General features: G+C 37.6%; 1 long non-coding RNA gene and 2 pseudogenes across 1 annotated transcript in view; 1 reads left to right on the top strand and 2 right to left on the bottom strand.

Moving 5' to 3' along the window:
- The window catches only part of LOC145506893 (uncharacterized), a 71,638-nt gene that overhangs the window by 6,591 nt on the left and 40,050 nt on the right, over window positions 1-24,997 (top strand). The gene's annotated exons all lie outside the window — the stretch shown is intronic.
- On the bottom strand, window positions 11,151-12,074 carry LOC145543789 (olfactory receptor 10AG1-like; annotated as a pseudogene).
- On the bottom strand, window positions 21,846-23,529 carry LOC145506646 (olfactory receptor 10AG1-like; annotated as a pseudogene).

The raw sequence follows: 24,997 nt of genomic DNA, 5'->3' as shown, positions 1-24,997 counted from the left end.
GACAGGCTGTGGTGCAGACTTGCTGAAGGCAGGACAGAATGACTCAGTTATTTCCTAAAAATATAGTCCGTTACTCTCGGGGACTCACAGCGAGCATCCCTCTCAATAGACAAAGAAGGGTTTCCCTGGTGGCTCAGCCCTTAAACAACCTGCCTACAATGCAGGAGAATGCCTACAATTCAGGAGACCTGGGTTTGATCCCTGGTCAGGAAGATTCCCTGGTGAAAGAAATGGCAACCCATTCTAGTATTCTTACCTGGGAAATCCAATGGACAGAGGAGCTGGGCGGGGCCACAGTCCATGGGGTTGCAAAGAGTCGAACACGACTTAGTAACTAAACCACCTCTGCCGCCACCACCACCATCCATGTAGAGAAACGTGAATGAGAAGAGAAGCCCGAGGGGAAAAGTTGGAGATGAGCGTGAATCTTGGATTCTTGCTTTCAATGGGAATGACCAAAAAGATTCAATCAAACTGAAGTGATTCGCTAAATTTTTCATAAATATATAGCAAAACAATGTTAGAACAGAAAATAAATTAATTAAAACTATCAGGTAGCCAATCATGTTTCAGTTTATTTCTGTTAACAAAAAAGCTTATTTAAACAAGGTGAGTGTTTCAGATCCCTGCAGAAGCTGTAAAAGAATGACGCAGGTAGATTTATTTGTGGGTAATATCTAATACATATGATTTTATAACTATTTTGACACGTCAGTGGTCTCAGATCCATAAAAGTCTATTTTTGCATCAATAAAGCCAATCTGATAAACACAAAAGCTACTTACCAAAGAAGGAGACATTTTCCTATTACCTAGATAAATAATTTCACCGATAGAAGCAAGGACTTTTTATACATTCTCAAGCCATTAGGGACCTAATAACTGAAGATTCCAAACATGTTCATTTCCAAGAGATTCCTGGGGAATAATTAGTAAGTTATTGTGAATTATTATTTTGAAACAACTTCATAATTATAATAGCAATTCTGTTAGTGTTAGTTTGAAGAGGCAATTTTTGCTCTCAGTAGTATTGTGGTGGTTTTTTTCCTGACACTTGAAATCCCACTAGAGTCCTACACTCTAATACTGTAGAGGTTCTTTTAAATAGTTCATATATTTTAAAATGTAGCTCTCATCTAAATTATTTCAAAAACCACATGGAAGTTCCTAAAAATGTTACTTGATATCCTCAGCACTGAAATGTAATATTTTTTGTTGCACTGAAGGGTGAGACCAGCAGAGGCTACTATAGAGCCTGTCATCAGTAGGTGCTTTCTGAGAAGATGAAAGGACTTTATTTTTTAAAATTATCTATCTACCTATATATTTACTTTTGTCTGTGCAGGGTCTTCCTTGCTGTGCATGGGCTTTCTGTAGTTGCAGAGAGTGGGGGTACTTTCTGTTGCAGACCACGGATTCTAGAACTTGGGCTCTAATACCACAGGCTCAACAGTTGCGGTGCATGGCTTAGATGCCCTTTGGCTTGTGGTTATCTTCCTGGACCAGGGATTGGCCCTGAAAAGTTGTTGCTGGACCATGAAAACACGGCCGGGATTCTTAGCCTCTGGAGAAGAATTCAATCCGGGGCCAAGATGAGGCTTGATCGCTCAGAGCTTTTGTGTAATAAAGTTTTATTAAAGTATAAAGGAGATAGAGAAACTTCTCACATAGGCATCAGAAGGGAACAGAAAGAGTGCCCCCCTGGTAGTCTTCAGCTGGATGTTACATAGTCACCAGCAGTCTGTTAATGAAAGAAAGAAATGTCTTAAAACTCAGAATGGCACCAGGCCCCTCATCCATAAGATGTTTTTTGGGATAATCTTGGCACCAGACGAGGAATCCCGGGTCATAAAACGATTGACTTGAAACTTGTAGAAGGGCAGATTACCATGCAAATAGTTTCATTTACATAGATTAGGGGAACAATGTCTGAGTATCACATACTGGTTTGTCAAGTCTGTTATGAGCCATTAGGCAAACTGACTTGAAGCTAGAGTTTGGGGTAAATGCATAGTACATTAACATAGCTTAAGACAAACATTTTCATAAGAATGCATAGGTTAACTCAAGGTTTGAGAATAGTTAACTTCAGGTGAAACCAGGTGTCATTATGACAACACAGTATTTTAAGAGAAACCTCATTTAAATTTGTTTAGAGAAGGGAAAAAATATCACTAGTTTGTTTCCTCCTGCCACTTAAGAGAGATAAAAATGTCTGACACTTGCAGCCTATTTCCTCCATTTGGAGACCCCTGGCCTTCCTGCCTGTTACCCTCTCAACCCCATGTCCTCTGCAGTGGCAGGTAGACTTTTAACCACTGGGCCACCAGGAAAGTCCCAGAAGGACCTTTAAATAAGAGTCTTATGCCTGAGAGCATCAAAAGGAGGCAAAACCATCCCAGTTAGTAAACAGTTTTTCATCGTCAACTTGATTGTTCTTATGTGCATTTTGTATGACAGTTTCACTAAAACAATGATATTTCAGCGGCTCTCAGAAAAGCTTGCAGAACTTGTGGTAATTACACAGTACTAGAGTACCCAAACTGGAAATTTGCATGGCTACAAACACAGAGCTGTCTTCCCTTCACAGCATTTGCCAAATTTTAAATTGTTTGGAGTGGGGGTTAAAGATATATCAAAAACCTCTGAAAGACAAGAGTAGACGATTCTTTTTTTTTTTTGGAACACATGTACACCCATGGTGGATTCATGTCAATGTATGGCAAAACCAATACAATATTGTAAAGTTAAAAAATAGATAAATAAACTAATTAAAAAAAGAGTAGACAATTTTATATTACTTTCGTGCTGAAGAGACCAAGAAAGCTCAAGTACTTATGTGAAAGTCCTAGGTTGCTATGCCCTAGTAAGAGGGGTGAACTGGAGATACAGTGCATGTTGCCAAAACCAAAAGAATCAGTTTTCTATTGAATGGGGCTTACCACTCTTAATTGCATCAGAAAAATAATTGAAGCTTCGTTGATTTGAGAAATCCTGTAGAACATCTTTGTAGTCTGTATGGCATAAAATAAACAAATTACTAAGAATGATAACAGGAAAGATTTTATGCCCATACAAGAGGGAAAATGCCAAAAGCAAATACACATTGAACCAAAATTGGAGTTGGCAAGCAAGAATTTAAAAATAATTCTAAAAACATCCTAAAGAAAACTGTCAAAAAAAAAAATTGAAAATGACAAAAATTGGGAGACATTCCACAAATGATTGGAAACCTTAGAAAATAAGAGAGAATTGAAAATACATCTAAATTAGCAACTTATTGAATGGATTTATTGATACATTGAATTTTTAAAAACAAAGAATTGGATGAAAAGTGACAAGGTCAAAAGTGTTTGTATTAAGGATCTTTGGTTTGGAACTTGCAACTAATCTGGTAAAGGAGGTCATCAGGAAAATATATGCTACTTCCACTCAAATACTTAAATGCTCACCATGAACCGGCCTTAAGAAAACAGACTTTCCTAGCAAATGCTCTTTCACATTGGCACTGCTTGAGAAGAATGAACTTAAAAAGTGTTTTCCATATACCATAGAACCTAGAATCCTTACATCTTTCAGACAATAGATGGCACCAAGACAACTATCTAATCTAGTTAGTACGCCTCTGAGTCAGTCCTGAAAAAGAAACTTTCAGTGGTCTTAAAGATTTTTGCATAACTGGGATTTCCAATTATGTTAGTACTCTGTTTCTCACCGTGTATATATGTTTGTTTGGGTTTTTTTTTCAGAAATTTAAATTTTCTTTTAAGAAATTCTCCCATTACTTGGTAAATTGATAACACTTCTCTCTGTGCAGGAAACTATGACTCTCAGGTTCCAGTAAATCATTATCAAGCAAAAAGTCCTGATTCTTCTCATCCTTCGTATTAATACCCAAATATTCTTGTTGTTGTTTAGTCTCTAAGTCATGTCTGACTCTTTGCACCCCCACGGACTGTAACCCACCAGGCTCCTCTTTCCATAGAATTCTCTAGGCAAGAATACCTGAGTGGGTTGCCATTTCCTCCTCCAGGGGATCTTGCTAACCCAGTGATCAAACCTGGGTCTCCTGCACTACAGGTGGATTCTTTATCGCTGAACCACTGAGGAAGCCCTGATATCCCAATAAGTTGAATTAATTTTACGGTAGGTCAGTAAAATACAATTGAATTAAAGTTGAACTCATGTTCTAGAATAAGCATCAAATTATTGCTTATAGTCTCACATATAGGGCTTTTCATAGGAAGCTGTGAGACAAGTAGATCTCAATACCCACCAGTCAGAATTCCAAATATTTATATAGAGGTCTTAACCAGCTTCAAGCATGTATACTGTCCAGACAGTCTCAACAGCAAGTTGCTCTCTCAAGACTGCTTGTGTGGTCTTTGAAAATATCTCTCACTGTAGGAATGATGGACAGAATGTACATTCTAAAGACTAGGGAGAGGGTGAGGAGCACCCAGGTCCAGTTTGCCAGTCAACCAGATGTCACCTTCTCCAGATGACCTCCTCCAATGGTCCTAAATGAATCTGTCAAATGAATCCCTTTATGTGCATGAGCCCTAAGTTGCTTCAGTCATGTCCGACTCTTTGTGACCCTCTGGACTGCAGCTCACCAGACTCCTCTGTCTATGGGATTCTCTAGGAAAGAACACTGGAATGGATTGCCATACTTTCCCCAGGGGATCTTCCTGACTCAGGGATTGAACTTGCATCTCCTGCAGCTCAGCAGGCAGACTCTTCACTGCTGACCCACTGGGGAAGCCTGAATCCGTTTATACATAATGTCATATCCATATTTCCAGAAGGAGTTGAATGCAGTTAATATCTTGAAAAAATTGTATGAGATGGCCAAGCTACTGAGATACCCTATGAGTAGTTAAGTAAAGTATCTTGTGTCTCTTTAGAGGTGAAAGCAAACTTCCTCTGAGAGGCAGTCGAAATAGGCACTGAACAGAATATATTAGCTAAATCTATGGCTGCAAAATACTTGATACTTGCTAATGGAATGAAGTCGGTAATTTCATTGTTATTGCCTATGGAGCCTTCATAGCTGGGGCTACGGCGTTAAGGTTGTGATCATATGGTGTCAATCATTATTTCCATTTTATGGACCGGCCAAACTAGGTTGTAAAATGGAAAAAAGTTGGGAGCTAATCCCCGCTCTTCCTGAATCAACTTGATCTGGAGAAAGGGGATGGATGAAGGTAGACGACAAAGCCAGGACACAAACCAAGGGCCCCTGGGCATTGTGCGGCTCTCGGTGCCTGATGGGGGGATGGAGTCCTTCATCCCTGTTCCCTGCAGCTTGTACCCCAGGACTGGGAACACGCTGCCTCTGGAACAGCCTATACTCTCTGAACCCAGACGGCCTGACCAGAAGCAAAGCAGAGGTCCTCCTGCCTTCCTGGGAAGGCCAGGGCTGCTGGGGCCCCCATCACCTCCGACTACAGGAGGGTCCAGCTTACGGCCATTCTCTCCCAGATGAATCACAGCCTGAACCTGGGGCTGTGCAAGGCCAGCCCCAGGGAGAGGGCGTGCAGTGAGCCTGTGGGCAGACAGGTCTGAGCAGGGGTCGCCTGGGCCTCGCTCTTTACACAGCCCCACAGCCACAAGCTGCCGGTGTCAGCCCGGAGAGTCTGTTTCACAGGGACGACCTGCAGCGGCTGGTGCGGGTACAGAAGGACGGGGAAGACTAGAAGAGGAAGGCGCTTTCGGGCCCTAATTACTCAAAAAAAAAAAAAAAATCCCCTTCTCTTTCAAATGGTTCTTGCATAAAGAGTTTAAGTCTCAGAGGATCCCATTTTATTTTACACTGGGTCATTTCAACTGTTTTAACTGTGTGCTTTAAAAGTTTTCCACCGTCAAACATCAAGTATGGAGTCAGATTCCTTGTTTCAAGTCTCTTTTCATGAAACGTAGCATACATGTGCAGCTGAGCAGTTCTATCAGCTTAATTCCTGCCAGTAAAATTTTTGGATAATGGCTTTCTTTCATTTTGTAATCTGTCAATGAATATTGTTGTTGTTTATTCCGTAAGTCGTGTCTGACTCTTTTGCAACCTCATGGACTATGGCTTGCCAGGCTCCTCTGTCCATGGAATTTCCCAGGCAAGAATACTGGAGTGGATGGCCATTTCCTTTTCCAGGGGATCTTCCCCATCCAAGGATTGAACCCTTATATCATGCTTGGCAGCTGGATTCTTTACCACTGAGCTTCCAAGGAACCTGTCAGTAAATATAAATATATATGAATACTTATGCATTGCATATATACTTTTTGTATTTGCATATAAATATATAAAAATCTTAAAACTCTGTAATAAAGAAATCAACAGCACAAGTAAAATGTCAGAAAACAATTTGAACAGATAATTCATCAAAGAAGATATAGAGATGACAAATTACACCATGAAAAACTCAGTGTGAAATTACTGAGTTTGATTAAGAAAATCAAAATTAAAAAATGAAATATCTGTGTCTCTTTGGGAGGTGGGTTCTGGAAGGGGAAAACATGTACACTCACGGTGGATTCATGTCAATGTATGGCAAAACAAATACAATAATGAAAAGTTACAAAATAGATAAATAAACTAATTTAAAAAAATGAAATATCACTAGACACATTAAAGTTGAAAAGAAAATCTAATGAAAACAAAACAACAACAAAAATCAATGCACAAATAATACTTAATGCTGGTGATGATTTAGAACAAGTGAACTTCTGTGCATTTCTCATGGGAATGGAAAATTGAGACAGCTTCTCTGAAGGTTGGTGGTTCATTATAAAGTTATTTGCACACTTACAAAACACATTTATCCAGAAGTCCCACTTTATAGAGAAATGAAAACTTGTATTTACAGAAAAATCTATTGCCAAACATTCAAGGCAGGTATAACAGTGAAATTCTGGAAACAGCCGCGTGTTCTTCACCTAAGGAATGAGTAAACAAACTCTGGTATACTGCATAGTGTAAGGCAATACTAAGAAATATAAATAAACAAACTATATTGATGCAGGCAGCAATATGCTAAATGCTTTATGCAAAGTGAAAATTCAGACTTGAAAGGCTTTATGATTCCATTTATATGACATTTTGAAAAAGGCATATTGGCAGAGGACTGGTCAGCTGGTAGTAAATTGGTAAGGTATTGACTAGAGAGACAAAAAATGAGAATTTTGGAGAGTTATCAAGCTGTTCTGTATTTTGATTATGTTTTTGGTAACATAACTCTGTGGATTTGTCAGACTTCTCAAAAAGTTTACAACAAAAAAGTGCATTTTAATTTGCATGCAAATTTAAAATATTATAGAATATATTTTAAAATGTTATCAATTAATGAAAACATCTCTATAGTATTATACATGGCCATTCTCATGAACCAGTCTGAAGAGGACCTTTTATCCTCATTTAACAATCAATTACCTTTGACAACTAGACTGCCATGGTCAGCCTGTGGGTTAAGAAATAATCTCAGTTAGATGCTGGCAGGAGGTCTTTGTCGTTCCTGAGTCACTTGTTTGTCACAGACACTCTCATACACCTAATCAATACAGTTTGCAGACAGGGACACACAGATGTTGACAGTAAAATTTAATGTTAAAACAAAACATGCCTGTTATGTCACAATTGTTTGACTGAAACATGCACAATACTGTTAAAATTGTGCTATATTTCAAACACGATGAAGTGATCCTTTCCAGACTAGAGAACAACCCATTCTTCCTTGAAGGCTATATATAAATATTTAACTAATTTAATTTCAATGATAAAATTTTAGTCATAGGAACATATTATCATGTTTGGCTGGACATTCAAAGGAAAGATAGATTGAAACATAACTATAGGTCAGTACCAATATAGGCATTATTAATCAGAAGCAGAGCATATCAAGAAAGGGTGGCAAGAATACACAGAAGAACTAAACAAAAAAAGATCTTTATGACCTAGATAACCACGATGGTGTGATCACTCACCAAGAGCCAGACATCCTGGAATGCGAAGCCAAGTGGGCCTTAGAAAGCATCACTACGAACAAAGCTAGTGGAGGTAGTGGAATTCCAGTTGAGCTATTTCAAATCCTAAAAGATGATGCTGTGAAAGTGCTGCACTCAATATGCCAGCAAATTTGGAAAACTCAGCAGTGGCCACAGGACTGGAAAAGGTCAGTTTTCATTCCAATCCCAAAAAAAGCCAAAGATTGTTCATACTACCGCACAATTGCACTCATCTCACATGCTAGCAAAATAATCTTCAAAATTCTCCAAGCCAGGTTTCAGCAGTACATGAGCCATAAGCTTCCAGATGTTCAAAGTGGATTTAGAAAAGGCAGAGGAACCAGAGATCAAATTGGCAACATCCATTGGATCCTTGAAAAAGCAAGAGAGTTCCAGAAAAAATCAACTTCTGCTTTACTGACTATGCCAAAGCCTTTGTGTAGATCAAAACACACTGTGGAACATTCTTAAAGAGATGGGAATACCAGACCACCTGACCTGCCTCCTGAGAAATCTGTATGCAGGACAAAAAGCAATAGGTAGAACTGGACATGGAACAACAGACTGGTTCCAAATTGGGAAAGGAGTATGTCAAGGCTGTATACTGTTACCATGCTTATTTAATTTATATGCAGAGTACATCTTGAGAAATGCTGGGCTGGATGAAACACAAGCTGAAATCAAGATTGCCAGGAGAAATATCAATAACCTCAGATACGCAGATAACACCACTCTTATGGCAGAAAGCAAAGAAGAACTGAAGGGCCTCTTGATGAAAATGAAAGAGGACATTGAAAAAGTTGGCTTAAAGCTTAACATTCAGAAAACTAAGATCATGGCATCCAGTCCCATCACTTCATGGCAAATAGATGGGGAAACAATGGAGACAGTGACAGACTTTATTTTGAGGGGCTTCAAAATCACTGCAGATGGTGACTGCAGCCATGAAATTAAAAGACACTTACTCCTTGGAAGAAAAGCTATGACCAACCTAAACAGCATATTAAAAAGCAGAGACATTGCTTTTGCTGACAAAGGTCCATCTAGTCAAAGCTATAGTTTTTCCAGTAGTCATGTATGGATATGAGACTTGGACTATAAAGAAAGCTGAGCCTCGAAGAATTGATGCTTTTGAACTGTGGTGTTGGAAAAGACTCTTGAGAGTTCCTTGGACTGCATGGAGATCAAACCAGTGACTCCTAAAGGAAATCAGTCCTGAATATTTATTGGAAGGACTGATGTTGAAGCTGAAACTCCAATACTTTGGCCACCTGATGCTAAGAGCTGACTCATTTGAGAAGACCTTCATGCTGGGAAAGATTTAAGGCAGGAGGAGAAGGGGACGACAGATAATGAGATGGTTGGATGGCATCACTGACTCAATGGACATGAGTTTGAATAAGCTCTGGGAGTTGGTTATGGACAGGGAGGCCTGGCATGCTGCAGTCCATAAGGTCACAAAGAGTCAGACATGACTGAGTGACTGAACTGAATTGAACTGAATCAAAAACTGAATTGAACTGAATCATAAACTGTGGAAATAGTTTTCCCAACTTTAGTTTTACCATTATTTCAAATAATGATTATGGGGTCATATTCTTTGTAAACAAAATTGTAAATAAAATCTGCAAAGCCTGCATGTTCAACAATGCTTTTTAATGTTAAAATCGTATAGGAGTAGTAACAAACTGGGTGACAAAAAGAAACACATTTTTTTTTAAATAGTAGATATTTGTGCAAAAATGCTGTCAAACATCTATAGCTATAGGATTTTTAATTATGAAATCCACACCTACAGAAGCATGCAATTCTTTTCTTTAAAATAAAACCTCTTTAACTGCTCTCGCATTGACACCATGAGTATATTAAATTCTTGTAAAGTACTAATGAGATGTGTCTGTAGTCACAGCTGTTTATATTCACAGAAGTTCATATATCAGATGTAGTTGTGTTGAATACATACACAGCAGAGGAAAGCACTGTTTAAACATCGAAGTGGTCAGTCAAAACACACACATTAAAATAACAAAAGCTGCATTTCTGAGAAACATTTCCTACCACTAAAGAGCTTCTGCACCAGCTGAAAAGCCACTAAAAAGTACTATCTACCACCACCAAACACTGTGAAACATGAATGTGTATTTTCTTCTTTAGCATCATATTCAAGCCTGTGTAACAAAACACATTTATTTATTTCACACAGCAACACTTCTGGTGGGATGGTATGGCTAACCTGTGCTTTTAAATAAGCTTCATACACATTTTAATTTTGTTCTTTAAAAGAATGAAAGGAAAAAATAGTAGCTAAATGACTTGCTCTACATCTGGTAAAGAGAAGATTAAAAGCCAATGATCAAACTCCTGGGACAGCAGTGTTCCACGATTTTGTAAAACCTTCTTTACTAAGTAATACATATATATGGAATCTAAAAAAAAAAATGATACTGATGAACCTATTTGTAGGAAAGGAATGGAGACACAGATGTAGGGAATGGACTTACGCAGTGGGGGAAGAAGAGAGTGAGATGAATGGAGAAAGTAGCATCAGCATATATACACAATCAAGTGTGTGATGGATAGCTGGTGGGAAGTTGCTGTGCAGCACAGGGAGCCCAGTCTTAGGTGATGACCTGGAAGGACGGGATGGGAGAGAGGAGGGGACATAGGAGTAATTATGGCTGATCTATGTGGTGTTGGAGAAGACTCCTGAGAGTCCCTTGGACAGCAAGGAGATCAAACCAGTCCATCCTAAAGGAAATTAGTCCTGAATATTCATTAGAAGGACTGATGCTGAAGCTGAAACTCCAATACTTTGGCCACTTGATGCAAAGAACAGACTCATTTGAAAAGACCCTGATGCTGGGAAAGATTGAGGGCAGGAGCAGAAGGGGACAACAGAGGATGAGATGGTTGGATGGCATCATTGACTCGATGGACATGAGTTTGAGCAAACTCCAGGAGTTGGTGATGGACAGGGAGGCCTGGCGTGCTGCAGTCCATGGGGTCGCAGAGTCAGACATGACTGAGCAACTGAACTGAACTGAAAAATACAGTATAAAAAGAAGTGGTTAACTTCTAAACTGGGAAATGTAGAGATCTTTAAAAAATTTCTCTAATAACCCTGTGTCCAGTATTTAAAGCATTTTAAAATAAACTCATCACACTACATTTTTCAGTAATAATTTTCTCAGTGCTGCAATCACATCCTTGTTCCGAAGGCTATATATCATGGGATTGAACATTGGAGTCACTATGGTGTAGAACAGAGAGAGGAGTCTGTCAGTTCCTGCAGAATGACTAGATTTGGGCCTTGAGTATGCAATGATAGCAGATCCAAAGAATAAAAGCACAACCAACAGTTGAGAAGAATACATGGAAAAGGCTTTGGTTCGCCCTCTGGCTGTTGGCGACATCAGAATAGTGGAAATGATTTTGCTGTAAGAGGCAAGGATCAGCATAAAAGATACAGCAACAAACAACAGAGCTACTGCATAGACTGAGAGCTCATGTGCAAAAGTGTCTCCACAGGCCAGCTTCAGAAGGGGGGGGATGTCACAGAAGAAGTGGTTAATCTAGTTCGAATGACAGAAACGCAGAGAGAAGATCTGGCACATTTGCCCTGTCTGCACTGGGATTCCACTGACCCAAGGAGCCCACAGCCAGCTGGAGGCACGTCTTTGGGGTCATGACCAGGGAATAGTGCAGAGGGTCACAGATGGCCACACAGCTGTCATAGGCCATCACCGCCAGGAGGAAGCACTCAGTGGTTCCAAGGATAAGGAAGAAGCACATTTGGGCAGCACAGTTCAGCACAGAAATGCTTCTGTCCTGAGTCCAAAGGTTCACCAGAATCCTAGGGAGAGTGACAGACATGTAACAGATGTCCAAGAAGGAAAAGTTTGTCAGGAAGAAATACATGGGTTTGTGCAGTGCTGGGTCAAGACTAGTTAGTAGTATTATGAGACTATTTCCAGTTAAGATAATGACGTAAATGATGGAGAACACCCCAAATAATAGCCCTTGGAGGTTTCTAAGATCGGAAAACCCAAGTAGTACAAATTGTATCACTGTGGACATGTTGTCTTCTGCTTCCATCTCTTCCTATTTCATCTGTGGGAATGATTCAATCAGAGGCACTGTCATTTCATTTTTATTGACTCTTGTTTTTTGTGTATAAACTAGATTATATGTCTTCTTACTTTTCATTTCCCTATAAAAACCAAACATAATGCCAGGTGCTCTAAAAGTACAGAGAAATATACTTTTATTTATCATTAAACCTATCTATAAGAAAAAACTTCTGTCTCTGTTTTCTCTACAATATATTATTTTATTGCTTTGATTCTAAAGACATGTGATTGCAATTTTGCTATTCATCTGAACACTTGAGAATTCAAATTGAAAATTATGTTCAGTTGTTACAATGATTTCATGTTTTCAACTGATGTGCTATTTTCACCTCTCTATTCTGTTTTCCATTATTATCAATTCAAAATTAATGTTATTGTTCCTGTAAATATTTTGCAAGCCACTTACAATTGTTTTGTGGATAAAGATAGTTAATTTTTAAAATGATGACCTTCCAGTGGTATTTCCAAATCTTGTTTGTCTTTGACGTTATGCATATTTAGCTCTTTTACTACAAAACCAAATCAATGAGCTGACCATTGAGTATTATGGGGTACTATTTATTTTTTAAAAGTGTGTCTTTCAATGTAATGTCTATAAAAGCAACAATCGTAGTTTTTTTTAATATATAATTTCTGTTTTTATTCATTTATTTATTTTAGTTTGGCCACAAGGCATGCGGAATCCTAGTTCCCAGACTAGGGATCAAATCTGGACCCTTGCAGTGGAATCAGGGAAACTTGGTTACTGGACCCCCAGGGAAGTCCCAGTAGTCACAATTTTTATTCAGATTTTCCAACTTGGAGAAAAGAATCATTAAGCTGATCTTTCTGTCCAGGAACACCCAAGAGAGAAGAAGTAGGTACATCTGGCACTTATGTTCAAGCTAGGAGTTCTAACTAGGATGCTCACCCCTCACACACTTACTGCATGAAAGAAACATCAGCCACAGTTCATCTCTGAGATCTTCCTAAATTCCTCACATCCTTAATAATTGCTGTTGTTCTGCTGGCCCCATTTAATTCATTCATTCTTGTGTGTGTGTGGTTTTTTTTTTTTTTTTTTGCATTTTTGTGTATGTTTGTTTATGTGAATGTGAATATGTTCAGCTGAGGTTGCCCATATTCATTAAGTACTTGTCCTTTGCTATAGCTAGATTTTAAGTTTCTTGTGATATTCTATACATCTTTCTATGGAGTATATAGTATATTTTCTCACAAAAGCAATTTCTGAATTTATTGAATAAATCTTGATTATTTCTTTACAATAGTCCCCAAGATGTAAGCGAGGATTTCTACCCAAAATTCAGAACAACTTCATGTATCCTCCTGTTTTATTTACTTATTTAATTCAGCATAGACTGTAGTACTTGGATACTGATTAAAATTGCTTGTTGAAAGAATCATCAATCTTTTTAGACCAGTACAGTTCTAGTGTACCTTCTGTAGAGCGTGTGTGTGTCTAGAAATTATGCTCTTTTCACTCACTCTTGTAGGAGTTGCAAATTACATCATTGTTTTCAGTATATCATACATAACTTCCATGGTATGTGTTAACTGATCTGAAAGTTCACAGAGACGAAGCCACTGCAAAGAAGAGACATAACTATATCCATATTCTAACAATTTTAAGTGAAGACGAGGGTCAACATTTCAGCTACAGAAATGTAGACACTCATATGGGGCAGAAGGAACAGTCCATCCAAAACTTGAGCATCCCAAGGAATTCCTTTTCCCTAGGAAAAGGAAAGCTAAATATGAATCTATTTTATCATCTACAATATTTCAGACTACTTATATATATATATTTTTTACACATAATATATATTAAGGATCAGAAGGTATTTAAACTTAACTTATTATTATAGAATTTTCCCAATGAAAATGTGATTTTAAGAAACATAAAAATGCTTTGACTGAGTCTTTAAAATGATTAGAAACGGGGGTCTGATAGGTGACATTATTATGATATGATTTTATGTGTATAAGACTATGAAACAGTGCCTATTTTTTTCACTACCTTATCCTGACACCTTTATCCATGTTTATTCACCTATTTAATTCAATGTAGAGTGTAATACTTGGATACTGATTAAAATTGCTTGTTGAATGAGCCATCAATCTTTTCAGTCCACTATGCGTCATGCCCTACATTTGATGAGTTAACCTCTGTCTTCAGAAACTACCGTCAGTTTGATTTTTTTTTCTTTTATTGCATCTTCTTTTTATATAAGGTTTTCTCTCATTTTTTGGACTTCTGTCTAAATTATTCCTTTCTGTTCAAGTAGGATAGTACATTTGAATATCCCTAGGTCAAGAAGGTTTCCTGGAGAAGGGAATGGCTACCCACTCCAGTATTCTTGCCTGGAGAATTCCATAAACAGAGGAGCCTGGTGGGTTACAGTCTATGGGGTCGCAAAGAGTCAGACATGCCTGAGCCACTAACACTTTCATTTTTTCACACAGGGTAGTACATTTGAAAATCATACTGAAACTCAGGTTCAAAAAATAGCCAGAAGAAGTCAAAAAACAGAATTTGCAATCACAAATACAGTGTTCTTAATTCATTGAAATATTTTTTTTATTCTTAACTTTGCTTTTCTTTGTCAAATGGAGCAAGATTTTATGAATCTTAAGTGGAGTTATCAATGTAAAATCATATTTAAAGTAAGAAATATTAAAGCTATTCAAATCCTACCCAAGTTACGCTTAGTTTTACAAACTCAATCTCATCAAAATTTTTCTTCTCAAATCTTGCAATGTCCCAGCTGGTTTCCAACTTCCGGAAACCTTTAGATACTACTACTACTACACTCAGAAAGAAGAACCACTAAATTGTTCAGGTTATGTAGCCACTTTTGTTTTTATCCAAATAACTCATGTTTGCTTTCCTGGTCTTTCCACTGTGTGAGGATTATAATAAGCATGTACATTATCTATCATTAAAATGTACATGGTGCTATTGAAAGCAAGTTTGTAAAATCAAACTGAAGATAGGAAATAAAAGTCTAAAATTGGTGACTCCAGAAGTCTAATTCCTTGTGTGCTGCAGTCCATGGGGTCACAAAGAGTAGGTCACAACTTAGCGACTGGACTGAACTGACTGAACTGAATTCCTTATTTAAAGTTTCTAAAGATTAAAATGAAAACATAGCAAAATCTCTTTCATATTGTCAGATTCAGTTTCCATAAAAGTTATTTTTAACAAACAGGATTTGATGTAAATAGGGTGCAAAATCCTTTTAATAAAGTTCATTTACTATCTTATCCCTTAGTTATATACAATTAATTTTAATGAGATATCCCCAGATTTAATACATGCAAGCTTCTTAAATACATACTTAACACATAGCAATCACTTAATAAAGGTTAGCATTTAAATTATTATGATAGTGATGCAGAGGTAGGTAAACTTTGATATACTGGCCCACTATATTATAAAGTACTTTTGTAATTGTTTATTTGATAATATAATGATGTGGGTCAGAAAAGTAAAAAGGCTATCTGAATCAGGGTTTTGAAATTAAACAACAATAACAACAAAAGTTTCCTTGCTAAATTTTCTGAAATGAGTGTTTTTTTGCCTGATGTTACATATAAATAGGAACATTTAAAACTAAATTCAACATTGGACAAAAATGAGGCATGCTTACCTGTTTATATTAAAGTCAAATATAATCCTTACCTTTATTAATTGAGTTATTGAGTAAAAAGCTGATAGAAACTGTGAGGGGTTTTTTTTTTTTTTTTTTTTGGCAATTAGGTAATTCCTCATACCAAGAATTTGATACAAGGCTTAACCGCCCTCTAAAATATCTTCCATCTTCGTAACAAATAGGGCTCTTTAAATAGGAATTATTCTTACCCTTGGGATCAGCTTCTTCCCCAGGTCACTTCCTAATTGAGCTAAACCTTTCTGCCTGTCTCTCAAGAAGTTTGGTACAACAAGCAAAATCATACCTGTCTATACCACTTGTTCTATTAATTATTTCTCTTGCTGTATTTTGTAATTATTATGATATATTATTTTTATAAAATAAAGATAGTATAAAAAGATGTAAATATACAATGTCTTACAGGGAATTTTATTTTTCTGATATTCAGTATTCTATAGTAAGAAATTCAGGACTGTCAGGGGCAGTTGTGTCATCTTCAATATAGATCTTCCATCTCTCCGTCCACATGAGCTAGGTAGTCCTTATCGCCTCCCAGACTACAGGCGGATACAAAGGAATGCTCACTTACTCCTTTTTAGATGTACAAACTGGAAACAGAATACTGAATTTCCAGGCATGATCCTTCATATCAACATTAGTTACAATATCACACTAAACTGGAAGAGAGGACGGAAATATTTCTAGCTGTGCTGCCATATCTCTGGCCAAGACTCCCATTTCTATCAACTGTGCTCAGTTGTCACAAACTAAAGCTCCAAGAACTTACTGTATTTTTTCCTCATCCAAAGATGCCCTCAAGTTAATTGTGGCAGCTCTCAGTACAGAGACTATAAGGTACAGTATTGTCTGTACCACACACCACAAACAAACACACACAGACACAAACTTACAAAATACAATGGAGAAAAATATTAGATTTAACTATAGGAAGTAGAAATAGATTTATATTCTTAGGAAGATTAATAAAGAGATAATTTAGAAATCTGATGCCCTGCATTGAAAGCTATTCAAAAGTTATATATATACACACCAATTTTGAATTATATCATTTTGTAATTTGTTTTATTTAACTCTAACAATTGAAATACATGTGTAGCATAATCTCCTTTTTGTTTTCATTTGCATTTTGATAATGACTAATGACAGTGACTATCCTTTATGTGATCATTTGACTTCTGCTTATCTGCTTTAGTAAAATATCTGTTTAAGAGTTTTGTATATTTAGTGGACATTTATATTACTTCCATGTCCTGCTTGTTGTAAGTAGTGCTGCAGTGAACATTGGGGTCCATGTGTCCTTTTGAATTATGGTTTTCTCAGGGTATATGCCCAATAGTGGAACTCTTGGGTCAATGGCAGTTCTTCCTTTTTAGTTTCTTAAGGAACCTCCATACTGGTCTGCACAGTGGTTGTATCATTTTAAGTTCCCACCAACAGTGCAAGAGGGTTCCCTTTTCTCCATACCTTCTCTAGTGTTTTTTGTTTGTAGATTTTTTGATGATGGCCAGAGAGCTAGTGGGAATCTGACAAGGAGCTCAACTCAGTGCTCTGCAGTGACGTAGATGATGGGATGTCAGGGGTTGGAGGGAGGGGACGTATGCATACATATAGCTAATTCACTTCATTATACAACAGAAACTAGCACAATATTGAATAGCAATGATACTCCAATGAAGGAAAAAAGAAAAATCTTGTACGCTGATGTTAGATTGCTTCTTTTCTTCCTGTCGGTTTTGAGAGTTCTTTGCATAATCTTTCTATACATTTCTTATGTGAAATGTGTGACTTTCAAATATTTTCCTTTTTAGCTTGTATTTTCTATTTGGGCTTCCCTGATAGCTCATTTGGTAAAGAATCTGCCTGCAATGCAGGAGACCTTGGTTTGATTCCTGGGTCAGGAAGATTCGCTGGAGAAAGGATAGGCTACCCACTCCAATATTCTTCAGCTTCCCTTGTGACTCAGCTGGTAAAGAATCTCTCTGAAATGAGGGAGACCTGGGTTTGATCCCTGGGTTGGGAAGATCCCCTGGAGAAGGAAAAGGCTACCCACTCCAGTATTCTGGCCTGGAGAATTCCATGGACTGTATAGTCCATGGAGTCACAAAGAGTAGGACACAACTGAGCGACTTTCACTTTCACTTTATATTTCTGAAGACGATTAGGACAACTTACTCTTCCTTTAGAGATCTTTCAAAAGCATTTTGCTGACTTTATCTTAATGATAAAATTTTAGATGTAGGAGCTTATTAAGACTGTATGAATATTCAAAACAAAAATAGATTGAAAATAAGTACTTAATCAGTACATATACAGGCATTATTAATAATGTCTCTTGAAATCATTTTTATCTTTGGGCTACTATTTCAAGTAATGATGAAGGGGTCATACTTGTTATGAACCAAGTTATAAGAAAAGTTCAAGGCCTGCAGGTTTAACAATGCTTTTACATGTCAGAATTATACAATAACAAAATTGATTACAAAATGAAATATTATTTAAAATGTAAGAGATTTGTCTAACAATTGCTTTCAGATCATCAAATTCCTTGCTGTGGAATATCATAATTATGAAAGCCACACTTACAGAAACATGCAATTCTTTTATTTGAAATATCAATAGGTCATTCCAGGGCCTTTCTTACTATTCTTCCCATTGACATTGTGGATATATTAAATTCTTGCAAAATGCTTATGAAATGTGTCTATATTCACAGCTGTCTACATCCACAGAAGTTCAGAAATTGGATAAAGTTGGGTTGAATGCACGCACAGAAAAGAAAAGCACACTTCCCTTGGAACATCCAAAATGTCAGTCATAACACACACATTAAAAGTATTAAAACCTGATACTATTCAGCTGCTAAAAGGAATGAAGTGATGTCATTTGCAAAAACATGGATAGATCTAGAGATTGTCATACTGAGTGAAGTCAGACATAGAAAGAGAAATATCACATGATATCATTTACATGCAGAATTAAAAAAAAAAGATGTGACGAACACACTGCTATATTTAAAATAGATGTTGAATGAAGACCTACCTACTGCACAGGGAGTGCTGCCCAATATTATGTAACAATGTAAACAGGGAAAGAGTTTGAAACAGAAAAGGTACATGTATATGTGTAAGTGAATCACTTGCTTTACACATGACATTTTGTGAATTTAGGGAACAGCACTATTTCCATGACATTGTGATTCCTGCTTTCCTAAATTTCAGAAACAAAACTACTATCGTTTTCTCCATCTAGATCGTCATCTTCATCATCACCATTATAATCCTCATCCTAGATTACATTACAGACTATAAATAAAAGTATATAAACATACTAAACATTTAATTAGAAGGTATATATGCATATCAGTTCAGTTCAGTCGCTCAGTCGTGTCCGACTCTCTGCAACCCCATGAATTGCAGCACGCCAGGCCTCTCTGTCCATCACCAACTCCTGGAGTCTACCCAAACCCATGTTCATCGAGTCGGTGATGCCATCCAACCATCTCATCCTCTGTCGTCCCCTTCTCCTCCCGCCCCCAATCCTACCCAGCATTAGGGTCTTTTCCAATGAGTCAACCCTTCGCATGAGGTGGCCAAAGTATTGGAGCTTCAGCTTCAACATCAGACCTTCCATTGAACACCCAGGATTGATCTCTTTTAGGATGGATTGATTGGATCTCCTTGCAGTCCAAGAAACTCTCAAGAGTCTTCTCCAACACCACAGTTCAAAAGCATCAATTCTGTGGCACTCAGCTTTCTTCACCGTCCAACTCTCACATCCATACATGACCACTGGAAAAACCATAGTCTTGACTAGACGGACTTTTGTTGGCAAAGTAATGTCTCTGCTTTTAAACATGCTATCTAGGTTGGCCATAACCTTCCTTCCAAGTAGTACGTCTTTTAATTTCATGGCTGCAGTCACCATCAGCAGTGAATCTGGAGCCCAAAAAAGTAAAGTCTGACACTGTTTCCACTGTTTCCCCATCTATTTCCCATGGAGTGATGGGACCAGATGCCATGATCTTAGTTTTCTGAACGTTGAGCTTTAAGCCAACTTTTTCACTCTCGTCCTTCACCTTCATCAAGAGGCTCTTTAGTTCTTCTTCACTTTCTGCCATAAGGGTGGTGTCATCCGCATATCTGAGGTTATTGATATTTCTCCCGGCAATCTTGATTCCAACTTGTGTTTCTTCCAGCCCAGCGTTTCTCATGATGTACTCTGCATATAAGTTAAATAAGCAGGGTGACAATATACAGCCTTGACGTACTCCTTTTCCTATTTGGAACCAGCATATATGCATATAGACACTATGAATAAAATGAATAACTAAACCTAGTACATCATATTTACTGCCTAGATATTAAAGGAAGCAAATGGACTGAGAAGTGAAATATAACTAGCTTCACGATATTGCCTTATACACATGTGTACTATTATAACTAAAACAACGAAAGAGCATAACTGTCCAAAGAACTGCCAGCAGAATTATTCTCTAAATGAGTTGCTGATTGTGTGTGTGTGTGTGTGTGTGTGTGTGTGTGTGTGTGTGTGTGTGTGTGTGTGTGTGTGTGTGTGTGTGTGTGTGTGTGTGTGTGCGTGCGCTCAGTCGCTCGGTGGTATCCGACTCTTTGGGACCACATGGAGTGTAGCCCACCAGGCTCCTCTGTTCATGGAATTTCACAGGCCAGAAGACTGGAGTGAGTTGCCATTTCCTATTCCAGGGGATCTTCCTGACCCAGGGATTGAACTCGTGTCTCTTGCATCTCCTGCACTTGCAGGCAGAATTTTTACCACCCTGCCATCTGAATGGAATTGGGAGGATACCTGTTAATGATTCTATTGACAGATGCTCATTTTCCTTGTAAATATCAGGTCAAAGGTTTAAAAATTATATCACTTAGAGAAGGCTAAAAATATGGAGGACTAGGCAAGGCACACTAATGTAAACGCAATTGTGGAAACTTTGTGTAATTCTGAAAAGAACTTCTAACATTTTCTTCATATTAAAAATGCATATATTTTATTTTTAAAATATGAATTACATTGGGGTAGTTTGGAAGGCGTGATGAAATAATTCAAAGTAGATTATTTTGGGGTCAAAATTGCGACATAGAATATAGAAATATGTACAAAGTAAAAGTGTTGAGACAAACAGGGAGATTCTTCTATAACATGCAATTAGGAAAAGTGCTCACTACATGAAAGATTTTATTTTATTATGATTATTGAAGTAAGTCCTCATGAGGGTACAGTGGGCTGAATAAACATACTCCTAGTGCCTAATGATTCTTTGAAGTTTCTAGATTTTGCCCGAAGTCTGACATAGGGCAAGGTAATATGCATTAGTTTATTCATTTGTTCAATTCCTCCTTCAAATAGTCATTACTTGACTGCTACTGGTCAGTTTCCATGCAATTGAATCAAAAAATGCCAACAATAGAATTGGAAAAATAGAAGCTGTGATTTAGGTAAAGAATCTTGCATGTTTTAAGGTATATTTAAGCCAAAAGTCTTAAGAGCTTGAATTCTGTTTTTTCATAAAGTATGTCATGAACATTATTCTTTATTCACAATAAAGGATTATTAAGGTATGAAATATTGAAGACACTTTGACTAATTAGCCCGCCAGGCACCTCTGTCCGTGGGGATTCTCCAGGCAAGAATACTGGAGTGGGTAGCCATTCCCTCTTCCAGGGGATCTTCCCAACCCAGGGATCGAACCCAGGTCTCCCGCACTGCAGACAGATTTTTTACCATCTGAGCCACCAGGGAAGCCCAATAAATATTTAAGCACAGACAACTGTGGGTTATTTTAAAATATCTAAAAGTACCTTATAAGCTAGAAATAGTTAAGTTTTTAAGGGAAAATATAGATATTTAAAATCTTTCTCTGATAACTGTGTGACAGACAGCTAAAACATTTATAAATATACTCATCACACTATATTTATGTTTTCTGTCACTCAGTGGAGTCCAATTCTTTGTGATCCCATGGACAGCAGCGTGCCAGGCTTCCTTGTTCATCACCAACTCCTGGAGCTTGCTCAAACTCATGTCCATTCAGTCGGTGATGCCATCCAACCGTCCTGTCCTCTATCATCCCATCTCCTCCTGCCTTCAATCTATATTTTAAGTAACAATTTTCTCAATGCTGCAATCACATCCTTGTTCCGAAGGCTGTATATCATGGGATTGAACATCGGAGTCACTATGGTGTAGAACAGAGAGAGGAGTCTGTCAGTTCCTGCAGAATGACTGGATTTGGGCCTTAAGTAGGTAACGGTAGCAGATACAAAAAATAAAAGCACAACCAACAGGTGAGAAGAACACGTGGAGAATGCTTTGGCTCTTCTGGCTGTTGGCAACCTCAAAATAGTGCAGATGATTTTACTGTAAGAGGCCAGTATTAATATAAAAGGCACTGCAGCAACCAGCAAAACTACTACATGGACTGAGAGCTCGTGTGCAAAAGTGTCTCCGCAGGCCAGCTTCAGAATGGGGGGAATGTCACAGAAGAAGTGGTTAATCTGGTTCGAATGACAGAAACGCAGAGAGAAGATCTGGCACATTTGCCCTGTCTGCACTGGGATTCCACTGACCCAGGAGCCCACAGCCAGCTGGAGGCACGTCTTTGGGGTCATGACCAGGGGATAGTGCCGAGAGTCACAGATGGCCACACAGCAGTCATACGCCATCACCGCCAGCAGGAAGCACTCAGTCATTCCGAGGATAAGGAAGAAGCACATTGGGCAGCACAGTCCAGGATAGATATTCTTCTGTCCTGAGTCCAAAGGTTCACCAGAATCCTAGGCAGAGTGACGGACACGTAACAGATTTCCAAGAAGGAAAAGTTTGCCAGGAAGAAATACATGGGTTTGTGCAGTGCTGAGTCAAGCCTAGTTAGTATTATTATGAGACAATTTCCAGTTAAGATAATGACGTAAATGATGGAGAACACCCTAAATAATAGCCCTTGGAGGTTTCGAAGATCAGAAAACCCAAGTAGTACAAATTGTATCACTGTGGACATGTTGTCTTCTGCTTCCATCTCTTCATATTTCATCTGTGGGAATGACTCAATCAGAAATATCGTTATTTCATTGTTTCACTTTTGTTTCCTTATGTATAAACAGGATGCTATATCCTCTTATTTTCCCAGTTCCCTATAAAAACAAAACCTATTACTGATAAAATGTGTGACAGTATAGTGAAATATATTTTTCATTAATATTAAATATATTTTTAAGAAAATAAATCTCTTCAGTCTCTTTTATCTATCATGGGTTATCATATATTTTTTTATATCTAAGCTCATGTGTTTATAATGTATATGTCTTCAATTAAACAACAAAAAATGCAAAATATGAATTTGTATTCAGTTCTATCAGTCATTTCCTTGTTCTGGCTGATCTGTTTTGCTCCTTACCTCTCAATTCTGTTTTTAATCATTATCAATGTGAAAGTAATTTGGTTGCACAATTAAATTATTTGTAAGCCATCTAAGAAATTTTTAGGGGCAACTGCAGTTATTTTTTTAATTTTTTTATTTTTTAATGGAAGTATAATAGCTTTACAGAATTTTGTTGGTTTCTGCCAAACATTGACATGTAGTTAATTTTTAAAGTGATAGTTTACCTGCTGCTGTTTACTTTGGACATTTGCATATTTAGGCCATTTTATCTGAAAACAAAATTCACACGTTGACCAATCAGTATTATGGGATGATAAATATCATGTAATAATATTTAAAATGATGCATTTCAATGTAGGGTCTATAAAAACAGCAGTCATAATTTATATTCAGATTTTTCAGTCAGAAGAAAAGGAACTAAACTCATCTTCCTGTTCAGGAACTCTAGAGGTAAGAGGCATGTTCATCTATCACTTCTGTTCAAGCAAGCAATTCCAACAAGAATGTTCACCCCTCACACACTTATTTTAAGAGACATCAGCCCAACTCACCTCTGAAATCTTCCTAAATTACCCGCTTCTTCTATAATTGCTATTGTTCTGCTAACCATTTAATACATTCGTTCCTTTTTTTGTTATGTGTGTGTCTGTTAGTTCAAGCATGAGAATGCATTGAACTGAGATTGCCCATCTTTATGTTATACTTTTCTTACTGCTATAATTAGATTATAAATTTATTTGGATATTCTATACATTTTTTGTACAAGGCTTAGCATATCTCTTCCAGAAAACTTGATATACTAACTGCTTGAATAAATTAAAAGTGAATCAGTTTGATTGTTATTTTTTCAGAATAGTCCCCAAGGTTTAAGCAAAGGTTCCTACCCCAGATTCAGACCTTCTCTCCCCCTCTCTCCTGAGAGAGTTCCACCATGCCTTCAGTGGTGTGTGTGTACGAGAGTTGCTGTTATTCAGTGGCCAAGTCCATCTCTTTGCGACCCATGAACTGCAGCATGCCAGGCTTCCCTGCCCTTCATTATCTCCCTGAGTTTGCTCAAACTCATATCCATTGAGTCAGTGATGCCATCCAACCATTTCATCCTCTGTCGCCCCCTTCTCCTCTTGCCTTCAATCTTTCCCAGCATCAGGGTCTTTTCCAATGAGTTGTATCTTTGTATCAGATGGCCAAAATATTGGAGCTTCAGCTTCAGCATCAGTCCTTCCAATGAATATTCAGAGTTAATTCCTCTAGAATTGGCTAGTTTGATATCCTTGCTGTCCCAGGGACTCTCAAGAATCTGTGTTAGAAATTATACTCTTTCTACTCACTCTTTCACAGTAGCAATTATTTCATTGTTTTCAGTATGTTGTGTGTAACTTACATACTATGTGTTAATTAATTTGAAAGCCAGTAAATCCCTGCAAAGGAAACACACCTATATCCATATCCTTAAAGGATAATAAGTGAGGACAGTGGTCAAGTTTCAGCTACAAAAATGTAGAGATACATGAGGCAAAAGCAACAGTCCATATAAAACTTGAGAATCCTGAGGAATACTATAACTTAGAAAAGGAAATTTAAGTAGAAATTTCTTTTACCATCTACACTATTCCAGACTATATACATACTAAGGAACTGAAGGTATTTGAACCTTGCCTCATTATTATACAATTCTCCCAAAGAAAATGCTATTTTAAGAAATATAAAAATGCTATAAATGTGTGGTTAAAAGTGATCAGTAACAAGTGACTGATAGGTGATATTACTAAGAAATGGTTTCATCTG

Source organism: Giraffa tippelskirchi, chromosome 1 (assembly GCF_054371585.1).
Source record: "Giraffa tippelskirchi isolate mGirTip1 chromosome 1, T2T-mGirTip1v1.2.pri, whole genome shotgun sequence".
Lineage (NCBI taxonomy): Eukaryota > Metazoa > Chordata > Mammalia > Artiodactyla > Giraffidae > Giraffa > Giraffa tippelskirchi.
The sequence above is the reverse complement of the archived record's forward strand: the minus strand, read 5'-3'. Positions and strand labels throughout refer to the sequence as shown.